General features: G+C 49.2%; 1 long non-coding RNA gene across 1 annotated transcript; it reads right to left on the reverse strand.

Moving 5' to 3' along the window:
• Window positions 1–563: 563 nt before the first annotated feature.
• LOC141965530 (uncharacterized) lies at window positions 564–16,090 on the reverse strand. The gene is made up of 3 exons (XR_012634475.1): window positions 15,917–16,090; window positions 1,028–1,186; window positions 564–684 (listed from the first exon to the last, which is right to left on the reverse strand). It is a non-coding gene; the product is annotated as an uncharacterized LOC141965530 (long non-coding RNA).
• Window positions 16,091–16,290: the final 200 nt, after the last annotated feature.

The following is a 16,290-nucleotide window of genomic DNA, read 5'->3' on the forward strand; positions in this document are numbered from 1 at the left end:
AGGGAATAAAAATCACTCAACTGTGTGCCACAGGCTCTGTAGTGTACCTCAGGTAGCAGGAAGATAGTGAGAGATGGACACCTACATGAGCTAGAATCTACCAACCTGCTTGAAAGGTGTTAGGAGCATAGAAAAATTACCAGTGATACTGCAAAATAAGCCTGCCCACTCTACAAATGTCAGGGCTTACTAAGCCACCCTTTGTATCAGATACCAAAGGGCATATGCTCCGACAACCTGTCAAGTTACTACACAGACAGCTAATGTATATCCATGACCAGGTTTTGAAAATGGCTTGAACACAAGCTGAGATGAGTGACAAGTGCTCCTACATGGTATTTCAGCAGAAGTGGAAGAGGCTGCTTAGAAACAGCTTGAGGGGTGAAATACCTGAGTCCTGTAGAACAAGGCTTTTACATCTCCTGGAGCCTGCAGCGGGGCTGCGAGGGACAGACAAGAGTGGAGAGAACCAGGTACGGATTGCTGTCTGTTGGAAGAGCTGGTGTGGGTGGTATCTATACTCACCCTGAGGCTGATGTCTGATCTCATGATCACTGTTTTCCTCAAAGCAGGCAATGAAACATGAACAAAGAATTCAGATTTCACTGTAGTTTTACTGTTATGGAGATAGCAGCTCAGCTCCAGACTCTTCCATATACACTGAACAGGAGAACATTTCATCTTCTGCAGATGGAAAGAGATAAGAGGGGCTTAGCACGAGGCTGGATTTGTCTCTGTAACTGATCAGTCCAACAAAGGGACACACAAACCATTTATTACTGAAAATGAATTGTGCCATCAAGGCAGATGCCTGCAATTACTTCTGTTAAATATTATCTTTCATTAGCTGTAAAAGATATAATTAATAAACTTGCCCCCTCATTTTTGTTAAGTTTCACTGCAAAGACCTTATTACTGAAATAAATCTTTCCAGCAGTGCATGTCGACACAACAGACAAAGGTGCACGCCTCTCTGTGTGTGATAATTTCCTTATGGGAAACTGAATTATCAGGGAGGAAAAATCACCTCTCTTCATGGCTAAGACTGTAGAGACACCCCACTCTGAGACCAGTTGTTTAAGCTCATGCCTCTTGGAAGCAGGCAGGAAGAATCTGCTTTGGCTGGCAAAGATGACTTGATCTGAAAGCAGTCAGGCAGATGCAAGCTCTTCTTTCAGTAGAACGTCTGGAAAAACAAAACAAAAAAAAAATTCATTTTTTGATTCACAGTCCATTAAAGAAGTCTTCTGACTATATGGCTGCTCAGAAAGACGTCGGTGGTTAAGCTGGTTCTTTCATAAGCCCCATGTTCACTCATCTCAATACTGTGCTAGAGCTGCACGACTGTGATTTGCTTTCCATGTACATCAGAAGTGTTTTGATTTGGGGATGCTTGATGATGGCTGTTAAACCATTCCAATTAGAAATGCTTCAAAAATGTTGCTGAAATTTGACTCCAAGCATAAAATTCCCCTTAGACTTTGTCTCCACTTGTGATCTTTACCTGAAGTTAGTTGATTGCCAGTTCAACCAGGGGTAATTAAAATATTTCCAAAGGCTGTTCTGGGCAACAGTTTTTGCCTTGCTGCAGGCTACAAATGTTCGTGGTTTGCCCTAGGCTGACGTTCACTCCTGCCTGAGCTGGCACAGGCAGCGGTGCACGCCAGACGAGGAGGAACGCCTGCTCCATCATGATTCTCCCCGCCTGGGGAAGGTGGCAGAGGGACTGAGAGACCAGTGGCAGAAGGAGGGAGTGTACAAGCACGCCCTGGATAGACAGTGATATAACTTCTGGGTATAGAGAAGACATAAAGCAGCACAGAGGAGGAGAAAAGGACAGTGTGTATTTTAATGAAACCCTACGATTTCACTGTTTCTCAGGATGCCCCCAGCAGAGCCAAGAGGTTGCAGAGACATTCACCCGCAGACAGCCAGTTTCAGTACAGATGAGCTTAGCAGAGAAGGGGGGTTCTCATCTTAACCGGCGTACAGAGCTTTTTGCAATGAGATGAGCTTGGGGAGGGAGAGGGTGTCATTTCCTGGCCATCCGCTACCAATGTGTCACCCCATTTTGTCGTTGTCACCAGACTGGAAAGGGAAGGCAAGAACTCCGGGTCGTGTGTGCTGGAAATGCACAGCCCCTGACTCGGAGCAGGTCCTCTCTCAAAAAAACACATTAGAGAACCTTACCCTTCTACTGCCCTCAATCAAAAGAAACGGGTCCATTCTCCACATTGTTTTAACTACCACTTAAGAATGTTAAAACAGCCAACCAATTTGATTACACAAAAATTTTAGAGTCAGCAAATTATCTGGTTAAATGATGCATACAGAAATGTTAATTCAACAGCAACTGAAGCTGTCTTATATTTCTTAACATCTAAAGACGACAATCCTATACAAAGACGAAAAGAGAGGGGCTGAGCATACCGTTCTTGAAGAAGAAATCTTAGTATTTTAGCTATCACCTACAATGCACCCTATATGCAGTTACACAGATAGCATGGGCTGAGAGTGAGTTTAGAAGTGGGTTTGGAATGGAAGCTCTGAAATCACATTATACAACTATTTGCCCTGGTTTTGCTCTAGGGCAGAGGCTCATCTATCAGACCATTTCCACCACTGTGCCTCTCTGCATAAACTATACAAAAGTATAATTTTACTTTTCTGTACAAAAGCATAACGATACTTTGTGTGACAGGCACACTCCTAGTCCTCAAAAGCGAGGAACCCCTTTGAGCACACGCGCTGACTACCAGCCATTATCTCATTCCTGAGGATCCCCGCTGGGTCAGACCAGGAACACTGGAGAGCAAGGATGGAAAAGTTAAGCAACTTAACTCTCTGGCTCTCGGGCTGCAGAAGGGGGAGGGAGCAGGGAGGCAAAGCATCTGGCTTCCCTGCTTCTCTAACAGCCTGGCGAGAAGGCTGCTGTCAATTCCGCCTTCTGCCTTGTTGGAAGAAAGTAGAAGTGACAAGAGGCCCTCCAGGCAGGCAGCCAGGAACCAGAAATTCAATTGAGCTACCTCCCGAAACTGGACTTTTTTTGGAGACCCTTTTCCTGAAATTGTTGTGCCTTTTAAAAAAAAAAATTGTCATCGAGGTTCAGGGCCAATTCATCACCCCTGGTCTGCTGACTCTCCTTTCCTCCAAGAAAGCGTGATTTGCACAAAAGGATTTCCATTTTCTGGACTGCTCTGCAACCAGCCTCACCCATAATAAATAAACAGACACATAAATATGCACACACACGCGTGCACAGATACAAACATTGTTATTTATAGATATAGGCATTGCCGTAGACAGATAAATACACAGGTGCATTTCTTTGCTATATAACATGCAGAGAGAGAAGTGATATGGCAGCTGAATTTACTCTACATTGGCAGATTAGGAAACAGAGTGTGGGACATACGGTCTATCTCTAGGGCTTAGACCAACTGGTTATTGGCTGGTGCTGTTGTTCCTCTAACAAGCCCCTGGATATATCACTGTGGCTGTAGAGAAATGCAGCTGAAAGAGCCTTTCACTGTCAGCAGCAATCTGTCACTTCATGTATCTTACCCTGCCTCTTACAGCACAAAAGCTTCTGAGCTGCAAGTCGGTGTTAGGAGAAAGGTCATTTTGCAGGTAGGCTCTGGTATTTTTCTTTATTTCTGGGAATGTGTGGCCAGCTTGAGGCACCGTCTGGATGCTGCAGCATGAATTTCAGCTTCACATATGCCTAGCTATAATTTAAAACAAGGGAGCATTTCCATTACAAACCCCATTTTTTTTTTTTCCCATGGATTTATACCTTAGCTATTCGACTTCACTTTGGGGTGGACCTTCACTGAATATATTCACAGGCAGTGAGAAACTATTTTTCTTGTACAACATTTAAATCCAGCACAGTTTCTCTTGGTTGTAAGATGATGAAGGAAATTACGTATGCACACAAACACCCACAAGCCCATACAAAAATCTTACACAAACATATGCCCACAGAGAGATCTGTTACAAAAAAAAAGACAAGCCAATGCAAATAAACTCAATTTTAGGAATGAATTAATTTGACTGATTTTATTATTCTAAATTATTAACAAGTTCCAGCAACCTTAGAATGCAATAACCACACTGAGGTTTTCATCTAGGTTAAGTGGAAACAGATAACTTATACTGATACAAATTGTATCAGTGCAAATCTGTGACAGCAAATTTGGAGGCAGAAACCTGACACACAAGGAACCCCTCTCTTTGCAGCACTGTGTTAACAACTCCTGTACGATTCTCCTCTGAAATATTCCAGTGCAATGAATCACCCTCTGAAAACACCAGAACCCCCCTGTTTTCATGAATGCCAGCTGAAACCTGACCTCCACAGCACTCTAATCTGTTTATGACTTGGTCTGGTTTAGTAAACCCGTTTTGGGTTTTTTTTTAACTCTTTATCGATTCTACTTTGATGTAGTCCAATAAAGCACATTGACAGAAGCAATTTATGTTGGTTAGTGCCTCTGGTTTCAGGAAAGCCTCCATGGCATAGAGATATTAAGCACCCTGCAACTAACACACGGGTTACCCAGTTATCCCGCGCTTACCAGTTTTAGTCAATCCATCTCCATGACTGAGATTAGGAACAACCTCCAGTTTCTCCTGCTTCCAAGCAGAAATATAATAGGTGTGAGTCTCTCTATGTATCACTTTCTAATGCCACATAGACAAGTTGGGAAATGTGAAGGATTTTCCCAGTCTTAAGAGAAAAAAGCTGCAAGTGGCCACTGAAAGGAGACAAGCATTTCCCCACCTCTGATGGCACAGAGACCAATCTGGTGGCATCAGAACTGGCACAGCGGGCACCAGTACCAGCAGGTCTTGAGCACCTGGAAATGGCAAGATGCTGCACAGGTGTGTAAACACAAATTGTTCCAGTGCCACAAAAATCCAGATTAGGCAGGTAGGAACATTTATCCTATCAGGTCGGGATGTTGCGGATATCCTCACGATACGCTGTACTCCCTTTCTTGGCTTCACATCCACATCCTCCCCCTGAGGCTGGGAAAACACGGACTAAGAACATGGTTCAGGGGAGATATTTAGTAAAATCCATAGTGCTTGGTGGGTCCTAAATGCAACATCATGGTTTTCTTGCTTCTTGCTAAGAGGGCAACAGGGCAGAGGACAGCTGCAGGGACTGGGGAACTGAACTCAGTTTACCAACGGAACAGTTTAAAGTTCCTGTTGCATTTTTCATCTAAGTACAGCAAATCCCCTCGCTAAGCAAGAGCCCAGGTGGCCGTAAATACTGAAAAGCTGCCTGCACGAGCGGCGTGCAGGTATGAGAGAGGGCGTGCGGGTAGGACGGCAGCTGGAAGCGAAGCACCGTCCTTCCAGGGAGGCAGTGCCACCTGTTCTCAGCGCCGGGACCTGGGCCCTGCTGCCGGACGGCTCGCCAGGCATTTGAGAGCTCCTGGGTTCCCATTCATTCGAAGCTTCCTGCACTTACAAAGCACTGGTAGAGTTTCACTCTTCACCAGCTGGAGCCCCGGGCAGGGGACTCTTTCCAAGGAGCAAGCTCAGGACCTCCTCCCCAGGGAGGAAGGTGAGGAGTGGTTTAGAGAGGTGGCAGACACTGCTGCCGGTCACCAGTGACACAGCAGAGATGGTCGCTGGGCACCTCCTGTGCCAATGGGAGTCTTGGGTGGTGAAAATGCAGCTCATCACTTACCAAAGGAAAAGAATATAAAAGAAAATATGGTCTCTAAACCTACCCGGATCTGTTGCCTCTGCTCAGGCAAGAGAGCACGGCTCAGTCTGCCTCCTTGCAAGTCTCCCAGGGAGCCCCTACGGCAAGAAGGGGGGCAGCAGGGGGAAAGGCACACTTAATTACCACCAGAACATCAGCACCTAACTTCAGGTTCTTCATTTATAAAAAGCAGAAATGAAAAGCCTCCCATCTTCTCACAGAGAAGCTTGCATGGCACCAAGAGGAGGAGGATTTCCTCCCCCCCTCATTCCACAGGAGCTCTAGGGTAGGCGGCTCGGCGCAGGGGCGATGGGCAGGAGGGGATGGCTGTAAGTGCGGCAGATGGGTTGGAGCACAGGCACACAGGAACAGGGGCTGCTTGCACTGGGGAGCGTTAGAAGTACTGCAATAGACCCGGGTGACACGTGATGGACACGGGAGTCTGCCCTGCCTCACATCTCGCTACAGCGAAGGCCCAACCTGTGACCCCCTCCAGCATGTGACTCACTCAGTATCTACCAGAGTTCCCATATGGCAGTTGCTGGGTGATCTGGACCGCTGGGGCCTGTCAGGACAAACACACCAGGCTTCCTGGCATTTCACCCAGGAGTTATGAAGCCGTCACTCGCTCAGGCTGTCTCCGAACGGTGCCAGCACGCCTTGGTAGGCTGCCTGCTTTTCACCTGATTGTCATTTTTGGATGCTATTACTGAGAGGCATTTTTGGAGCTTCAGGACGTGCTGGAAAGAATGAGGCTAAATTCCCAGCCTTTCTGCCTCCCCACTTCTCCCCTGGTTTCTCTTTTCTGGAAAGTTTTCCCATGCTAAGTATAGTTCCTAACAGGTGCTCGACCAGAGGGGACTGTCAGGGATGCAGCTGTCCCCACAGAGGCCTGGATCCATCTCCATCTGTCTCACTGGAGTTATCCATGCTGTCTAGCTGAGCTCTTCGGACACAGGATGGGGGAGCATCAGAGATGCAGACAAGCACGAAATACATGTACACACACACACACACACACACACAGAGGATGATTATTCCAGGGAATGCCACAGACAAAGCCTCTGACATCAAACTAATGCATCCTTTGAGGCTTTAAAGAGCCCTTGCCACACACAGGCAGGCTGCCAGCTAACTCATCGCTTTTCCTTGCCATGCTAACAGCCCGATGCCAAGGTCAGGCTTTAAACGAAAGCTGACTGTTTTGTAATCCCCCGTGCCTCATTTGGGGATGCCACAAGACTGGTAAGAATCAGTGGCAGAAAATATTTGATTGGGGCCAACTCCAGTGCAATGTCTGAAGTGGTTCCCTTGCCCAGCCAGCTGCCAGTCCTGGCTTCCACCCTCCCAGCCCCACAGCAAAGCCCTTCCAGCCTGGGGAACCAGGGCTGGTGGTGGGGGCAGGATATGGCAGTGACACAGGCAGCTGAGGCCCCTCTAATGCACCTCAGTGTGTGCATGTGTATGGAGCAGTCACAGATCACCGACCTCCAGAGGCACAGTGGTGACAAGGTGTCCTTCCTGGACACCAGGTTGTCTCATCACTGTGTAGGGGATATAGAAATAGGAGAAACAGAGATAAACAGCAACTCTGCTCACAAACTAAAGATACTTCCTACTCCTAAAGTGTCCTGGCATCATGTCAGGCTGATACGACATGAGGAAATAATCACTTTGCAACACACCACTGCTCCTTGCCACTGCATGTTGCAGCAAGAGCAGCTGATCTGTTTTACAAATCTGGGTCCTGGGATGTGTGCTCTATTAACAAGCTGGCTTAGCTTAATAGGAGGGTGATGAAAACCATATGCAGGGAATAGGATGGTACCTTGACATCACCACCACCATCGCTGAAAGAACAAAGACTGAGGTTTCTGCCTTCACGCTGCGCCACCACAGAACATGCTCCATGCTGTGCTACGGCCACAAAGTCCAAGGTCTGAACTCAGGGAAACCAAAGCCCAACTAACTGCTGACGGGCAGCATCTTAAGCTGCAGGAAACTATCCTGCAACCAGCTCTCAAAAGTCTGCCTGCGGCTCAGAGAAGTGGTGGGATGGTCTGGTTGAGACAGTTGTGTATAAATCTTTGGCAGAGGGAAAACCCTTAATTCCTCTGCTGAAATGAAACCACAGTGTTGCTAGCAAGCCTCTGCCCAGTCACACCCTCCCACTCTCCCAAGGAAGATCCATGAGTCCTGGGGTCTGGGGTGCCTGGGAGAGGACAACGCTTGCCTGCAGCTGCAGGGACGAGCTCTGAAGCCAGGCAGGTGTCACAAGGCTGCGAGCCCAAATGACACTGCCCTCTGCACTGCCCAGAAAGCCCCTTCCACCGACAGGGTTCCTCAGCAGGGCTGAGCACATGTGACAGCAACGTCTGGGGCCTCCCTGCTCCCAGCACACACATTTTACTACTCCAGCACCTTCAGACACAGACACCAGCAGGAGTTTCATCAGTAGGAAGAGCAGGATCAAGTCCAGATTTACTAACACCAGCACTCATTAGAGGGATAATGATCACCTTAACCTTTTTCTTAAACTGCCTTACCTTCTTATGTCTCAATTTTCATCCCCTCCTCCAGGTTTTCAGGGCTCTATGGTTACTTTCCTTTAGTCCTTTTACGACAACCCTTTTCAGAAAGAAGAGCTGACTGAAGCTCTTTGGGTCTCCAAAGACTATTCCATCACATCGGGGCTGACGGGGCTGGCGCTGCCAGACTGAGTTATCACAAGCCCTGCCCTCCCCTGCCATTAATACCTACTCACCAAGGGAGCATTGGTCCAGTCCAAGCAGAGAAGGTCAACCCCAAGCTGCAGAAGTCTCCCACGATTAGGGAAGAGGTATCAGAAGGAAAGAAGAGGAAAACAAATCCCAGGCATCTGGGACATCTCTGGAAAGTCATAATCAAGCTCAGATGGCCCCAGGGAGGGAATGAGTTACAGGGAGTCAAGAACTTTTCATGATCCAGCCACACATCATGCCCAGCCCCGACAACACCCATTTCACACATTCTGGCATGTTTTTCTGTTCCAGTTCAACCCCTTCCTGCCCAGTGGAGGGTCACACTCCTGTCCTGTTATGAAGACCTATGCGACTGAGCAAGCGAAGTGGTGAAGCTGATTCAGAAGCAATACAGAAACAGTGAGCTGGGACTATACCTGCGGAGGAAAGGAGGGACATCCCATCATTCAACTGCTAGCAAAATATAGCAGGTGTTCTCACACACTAGCATCATTCACTCCAATTTGGGAGGACTGAGCTATTCAGGAAGGATGCTGCTGTGGGAGAAACAGCATCTGAATGCTGAATCACTAGCTCTAAATGTATCTGCACTCAGGAAAAAGAGAGACCTCTTACCAGCTCTTGTCAGTGCTCGGTGTCATGCGGCTGTCAGGCCAAGAAAGTACATGGTTAACACTAGTAAGTTATTTTTCCGCCACAGCCTGGTAGCCCAAAGCCCAGAGTAAACCAAGACAGAAGCAACACCCAGCAAAGTCGTCTGCACTTGGGCAGCACAGCTGGAACATCTGCAGCATTATGCAATCCCCTGCCTGGCCAGACATGGGATTGAGAAAGTGTTTTTCTGCTGTTCCATGTCCTCTACCCAGCTGAAAAAAGCTGAAAAACCCAAGCCAGTAGAGAGGTAAAATTCTCTTTGTCTTGGCTTTTAATCCCAGATGAAGACTGCCTGGAGCTCCAGGACTCCTGCCAGCACCCCAGCAATAAGCACGTTCACACCCTGAGCACACCGGTGCCAAACAGGACCTGGTCACCAAACATGGGACCGAGGCTCTGCCCCTGGCCAGGGACACCCAGCACCGCAAACCCAACTCCAGATCTGAGCAGCCTTGGTCAAACCTTGCACCTGTACTTTACAGTATGAACAACAATCCAACGGGGTCTGATACGCTGCACAGGATTAGTGAATTAAGAACCTATAAAGATATTGTCCAGATAGGTATCGGCCCTGGAAGCCCCAAACCACTAAAGCCTGTACTTTACTGTGAAGCTTTCAGAAACAGGGTGTTGTTCTTCAGTCCCTGGCTGCTGGGGCCCTGTGTCTGCATGAAAAATTCTACTTTTGTTACTGCAAAAATGGCACTCTTAGATCTCACAGCTGAGAAGTCTGAGAATGCAGCTGAAGGATTAAACCTCCTCCCCAGACCTACAATAAATAAAAAGAGTTAAAGCCAGATTTGTAAACTGTAAGGAATTTCAGCCAATTTTGTGACCGTCTCAGGCAGTTCTGGCATTCTTTGTAGTGAGCGAGTGAACTCGCTGGGAGATGTGGGGCAGAATAAAGGGGACTTGACCACGACCTGAAATAGTTCCCTCCGATGCAGAGATTTCTGGAGGTGGAAGAGCTGGCAGAGAGGAGGCACAGGAAACAAGAGCAGACTTTTGAGAGACATTTACAAATGGATTTCTGAACCAAAATTTCCCCTCAATCATGCCTGCACATCTCTCTAAACCTATCTGGCCTCTGCACCGTGGTTTGAGGACAATTCGACCTGAAGACTGAACAATAGGATTAAGCACTGGATCAGCAGAAAAATGATTGCAGATACTTATTATTGCTTGCTATTGGAGAGTTACTGTTACTACAGAACGTTTGTTTCCCTGAGCCACATTGTGTGTCGGTGCCTTTGCTAGATTTAATGGTTCAATTATCACAGGCTGTGTCACCTCCTCCCCATTCTACATGACGAGACCTGCTCTCCTGCCTTCATTCCCCTCTCTTGTTTTGCTAGCAGGCAAACACACCTTTGCCGCTCCTTCATGGGTAGTCTTCTTTTTAATTTCTCCCATACTCAGGACTGGTGGGGGCTGGGGGAAGCCAGAGAAGTGGAAGAGGCAGTCTCTGGGCTGACTATCTCACCCTAAAGATGGCTAGTTGGAAGTGGGTAAGTTTTTCCTGGGCAAAACTCTAAGTTTTTACTGACTTAGTGAAAATCTAACCAAAAGTTTTCATGAGAGTTGAAGTGATGCCGAGCTCTCCTCCCAAACATCACAGTAAGCCTGTCTCCAGTAAGTCCTGGTCTCCAGCTGCTCCAGCCTCTGTCATACACTGCTTGCTCAGCTCCCCAGAAGGCTTCACCTGGCACTAACAGCAAGAGGTTTGGCTGGGATCTCCAAGGAAAAAAGGATTGACAGGGCACTGCCAGACAAGAAAGTGCTTCCAGCACCTGAAGTAGTGGTGAGGAGGTTGCACCTGGCCATAGATCAACCAGTCTCCCATTAGCCCCACAATCCCTCTCTAATGAATACCCAGAAAACATTCCAGAGGTGAAGAAACTTGCAAAGAAATGGCTGCTTGTAGAGCAACACCTGAGCCAAAAACCAATACAGACATGGGAATGGTCAATGCTGCTCCTCCCCACCATGGTCACTCTACAGCAGGGTTGTGGGGAGTTAAATTTAAATAAAGAGCACAAGAAGGGACTGGCTGGGGTGGTGGGGAAGGGGCTAAGTTCCTCTTCTCTCCTAAGCGCAGCCTGCGGTAGGTCATCCAGGACCTACCCTGAACACTGTATGTGACAACATCAGCTCCTCACCAGGATATCAGAAGAGCAGTATAACAAACAGCATTAGAGAGTTTCACAACAGAATCAGACATTTATGTGAATAAGAACAGCATTGGAGTGACACTAGCTCAAATGAAAATCATAACAGCTATTGATTCTCCTGCTTCAGGGTATAAGCTGCCTGCCAGCTGGGGTCAGGGGGAAATCTCCCCCCATAGGGTAGTACTGCACAATTATGGGCATTATGGGATTTTTATGCTTTCCTTTAAGGCATCCGGCCTTGGCTTCTGGTGGAGACAGGATACTGAGCTGGAAGGACTATTGGTCTGTTCAGCTCAAACAGTTTTTATGTCCTAATACAAAATTAATGGTTCTCTCACTGAGACTCCATGCGGCAGAGCTGCCTGCTCTGTGCACTGCAACTGGTCGAGTGAAAGTGGGGCTGAAAACTCATTTCTTCCCAATGCTTCTCGATGCAACACAACCCTCAGGCCCTACCCATGCCCACTGTCTCACCTACGCTACCTACAGTCACCCCACACTCTCTGAGGATCAACAGTTTGATCCTGCGAACCCTGACAGGCCCAGCATGCTGCAGTCCTGAGCTCCTACGGTCAAGACATCTCTCAGCCACCTGCCTCCTATGCTGGGGATACCAGACCCATGGATCTCTGCAGCAGCAGCTATAATGCAGGTGGGCTGCAGGCACTGGTGTCCTTTAAACCAAGCCTTCTGACTGTACCACCTCTTCAGCGGCCTCTCTCGCTGACAGAAGGGCTGTCTGTCAGGCTAGGCAGGCTGTGGAAGCAGAAACAGCTGTCTTAACTGTATTTTAGGATGCACAATGGAAGTCCCTTCTGCTTCTATGGAACCACACCTCATTCATCATTCAGATAGCCAGACAGAGCCACTCATCTTCATTTGACAACACCTTTTATCTACAAACACCTAGATTAAGACTCACAGCCAGCCTGTGAACTGGTCAGGATCTTTTTACCCAGCCAGGGACACGCTTTCCTGGCTTACAGTCAGCACAGGGCTGGAGACCGGAGGAACTGCTTGCTCCAATCACGACTTTTACAGCAGGACTTTTCTGAAAAGTCACTATGCCCCCAGTGACTGCAGCAAGCAGCTTTTGTTCAGCTGATTATTTTGGTGTCTAAGTGGAAGCCGAGTTCTGCAATTGCAGTGCCTGCGGTTGACTTGTGGCTTGCCCTAAGGGAGTCAGCGGCACTGCTGGGAATCCTGACCCAGGAGTCCTGACTCAGGCGTTCTGTAAAACCACAGGGCCTGCTGTTTCCATGCCCTCTCTTTGTGCTCCTGTATCTCTGCTGGGGCCAGCGCAGTGCTGGAAATGGCAGGATTTGAACTGCTTTTGCAGAGGCATAAGGGGATCTTGCTGCTGCCACATGCTCAGGCACAGGCTGCCGGTCACGCAGAGGTGGGGAGGGCTATAACCTCTCTGTATCACAGCTGGCCCTGCCTGCTGGACCCACAGCAAGGAGAGGTTTTAGCAGCAGCTGTCTGGAGCTCCAGAAGCCTCTTCCCTTTGGCTCTGTGTCCAGCTGCAACAACTTCCACCTTCCTCGCCTTCCTACTTCCCTCCGGATCCTCTTGAACAGCTCTCCATCCCACTGAAGGCCACCCCAGAGTTCCTCCATGCCTCTGCCATTCCCAGCTCTGCATGGCAGTGCCCACAGCCCTTTCCCACATCCCCTGCCCACCTTGGCTCACCAGCTGGCCGGGTGAGAGCCAGCCCGCCCAGCAGGTCCAAGGCTCCCCATGCCATGCGTGCCCCACCAGCCTGCCCAGGCAGACTGGCTGACCAGCTGCTGAACTCGCTGCTCAGGTTGAACAAACAGCTTTGGCAGCTGCATGTGGTCCTCAGGCCTGTGGTCTGACCCTGGACACCTCCACCCACAGGTCAGGTTGGGCTGCAGTCAGTCGCTGTGCACCAGAATGACTGGAGGAGAGCTGGGACTGACAGGCAGCCTCACCACATATGCTGGGTTGCCTTATATAAACATCCCATAAAGCCCGTAATTGTGCAATGCTATCTTATGGGGGGAGGTTTCACCCTGACCCCAGTGGGCAAGCAGCTTGTTTCACAGAGAAAAAAAACCTGAAAAGTTAGGACCTGACTCTGAAGCAGTGATTTTTGCTTGGTGGTACTTAGACCCCAATGGCAAACTGACCTCACAGAATGATGAGGTAGAGAACCAGAGCCAAAGCCAGAGCCCCTAAACCCATCCTGTGACACCAAACACTACTGCAGCCCCTGCTTTGCTCCCCTCTAACCACAGCGCTGTACTAAACTCTCCCTTCACACACACCCCCCCCTGGCTCTATCCATCTAAGGGAACAATGTCCTTATTCACAAAGGGATGTTGACCAAATCATAAAGAAGATGTAATGACATTGTCTCGGCTGACACGCTGATCGATGCTTTTCATGCAAAATTATGCTTTCTGCAACTAATAAATATTGATCTTTTTTGTTCCTGTGTAGCACTGCAATAAAGAGCGACTTAGATATCTGCCAGCACCGAGTATCCTCCATTGCTTTCCAACCCCCAGCTCCCCTGCAGCCACCCAGCAGCACCCCTTTGCATTTCTTATTGTTCTTACAGCTGTCTGAGCCCATCCGACACTGATGCCAGAGCACCGTGCCTGATCCCAAGGAGGGCACAGCATCTCTGTGAACATACACCTCCCTTTATTTTTCTGTCCTTTGAATGGTACTTATGTTCCAGTGGTTCATATGAAGAAGTAGAAAATAAATGGAATTGGAGTGAGTGCTGAGGAGGGGGAGCAGGGTCATGTCCTGGGCATATTTAGGATAATAAACAGGAGAAACTGGGCCAAGCACAGAACGAATGGCAACATTTACAGCTACTTGGCAGGGGAATCGTGTGAGCGCTAATGGGCATGGTCAGACTGATTGAAACTCCTGAAATCAAAGCTATAGAGCTTGGTAGTAAGCGCCTGGCGACAAGCTTTGCTGGACACAAGGCATCCATTCAGCCCCGCTGAAAGGCCAGGGTCCATGCGGCGGCTGCCCGGCTCCAGCTGCTCCTCTGCCGGAGCTCTGTGTCTCACACCCACCCGTCTCCCTCACCTCCCTCAGCGCCCACCAAAGCGCAGAGCCACGCTGGCCCAGGCCAGCTCCTGCACGCACAAGGGATCACACACTGATGTGATGGTACATCTTGGGTTGGGTTCCCAACCTCTTAGGGGGCTCTGGGACCCCGTTTTCTCCAGGTCTCCCTCCATTGCCTCTTCTCCTTCCACCTCCCCCCGCACGGGAAGAGCATTTCCATGTCTCGGAGGAGCCCAGAGAGGGGAGCTGCGCTGCAGAACATGAAGTGTGAACTCAGATACGGGACTGCAAATAGATTGATGATGACAGGCAGAGGCCTGGGTTCAGTCACTCCTGTCTGGCAGACAGCAGTGATTTAATTTGTTCACTACACATATTTTGGGAGTAGATTGCTTTCCTTTGCTGAAAGGACCAGATTCATACCCGTTGTGAGCAAAGGAGTTAAGTTGCAACAGTGAACCAGAAAGCAGGAAGGGCCAAAGGTCTCCGGCGCTCTGTACAATCTCAAGAATTCCCGTAGGTGCTGCACACACATATATACACACCGACTGTAGCAGATGATCCTGCTCACTGCTCCCCTTCCTACCACTGATCTGTCATTACTGCCGTGTTCTGGGGGGGTTGCTGTAATGTATCCTGCTCCCATTTTTCTCTGAAAACTGCTGTGTCAAGCAGGGACCTGCCCTGTCTTTGGTGACCGGTGTCAGTGTCCAAATGGTGTTCAGGGTGACCCAAGATGTGGGATCATGCCCCACTCCCCCCCATCCTTCCAGCAAAAAACTTGCGTTCACCAGCAGTTTTAATGTGTCCTGCTTCCCCCTTCACCATGCAGACAGCCGAGTGCTGAGAAGGCATTTAAAGACAAAAAACCTACAAATCAAAAGACACTGCCTCTGGACTACAGAGCTTAAAATATGATGGCATCTGCCCCAGACTGTGAATGGGTTCACTGAAGAGCTCCCCCAGTCCTGAGACCCTCCCCTTCCCCACCCCCTCCTGGGAAAATTGGAGAGGCAAAGGGCTGCTGTTCCAGCAGATTTGCAGGAGTGGGAGTTGAAGAATCAATGAAGCTCTGAAAGCCAGTGGGGAAAGTCATTCTGCACCTTCCTGACACCAGGAATAAATGATTCAGCGGGAAAGAAAAAAAAAATACAACAACCCTCAAATGAGGCTGGAATTACCCACTGGAGAGATATTTCATCTTGAGGAATTGTGTTTGCTGCAGCGTTCATCTCACTGAACCACAGCAAGGCTTTAATATCCAGCAAAAGGTCAAACCTAAATGGGAATTGTTACAGCTTGCTGGAGCCCCCAACTCCAGCCCGCCTGCACACACACGATGAGCTCCAAGCCCCTCACATGGGGCAGGCTGGGAGTGAGAACCAAACCCACTTGGAAACACTCCGTGAACATAACAGCACTTCAGGTACTCACAGGTCGCTGAGTGGCTCTACATTCATCAGCCCTTTCCACCCCTGTGAAGTGTTACCATGCCCAGTTTATTAACAGTCATCTTCCCAAGCAATTAAACAGCACTTGCCATCTTGCAAGCCCGCTCCCCGCCCTACCTTCATAATCTCTCGTCAGGCTGAAGTCGCAGGGCCTGAAGGCAAAACCTGCAGGGCTCAGTGCACAGGCACTGCTCCGGGCACAAGACCCGCTCCCTCGCCGGTGTCCCGGCGGCACAAGGATCGGCACAGTTAGCTGTGAGCAGCAAGGCAAGAAACATCGCTGGGGCCGAGGCGCTCCCTGCGCCTGCGCTCTGCCAGCCGGCAGCAGTACCGCACAGCTGGGGGCACTGCTCTCACCCAGTGGGCTGCTCTTCAGCCTCGCTTGGTCCTGGTCTGTGAACCTCTGCTCGCCCCCTCTGTGGTTGGAGAAATGGGGACCTTCTGCCCACCTCGGGTACCCAGGCAGCGGGGCCTCGTCTCTGGTGGAAGGT

The sequence above is a fragment of the Athene noctua genome, chromosome 13 (assembly GCF_965140245.1).
Source record: "Athene noctua chromosome 13, bAthNoc1.hap1.1, whole genome shotgun sequence".
Lineage (NCBI taxonomy): Eukaryota > Metazoa > Chordata > Aves > Strigiformes > Strigidae > Athene > Athene noctua.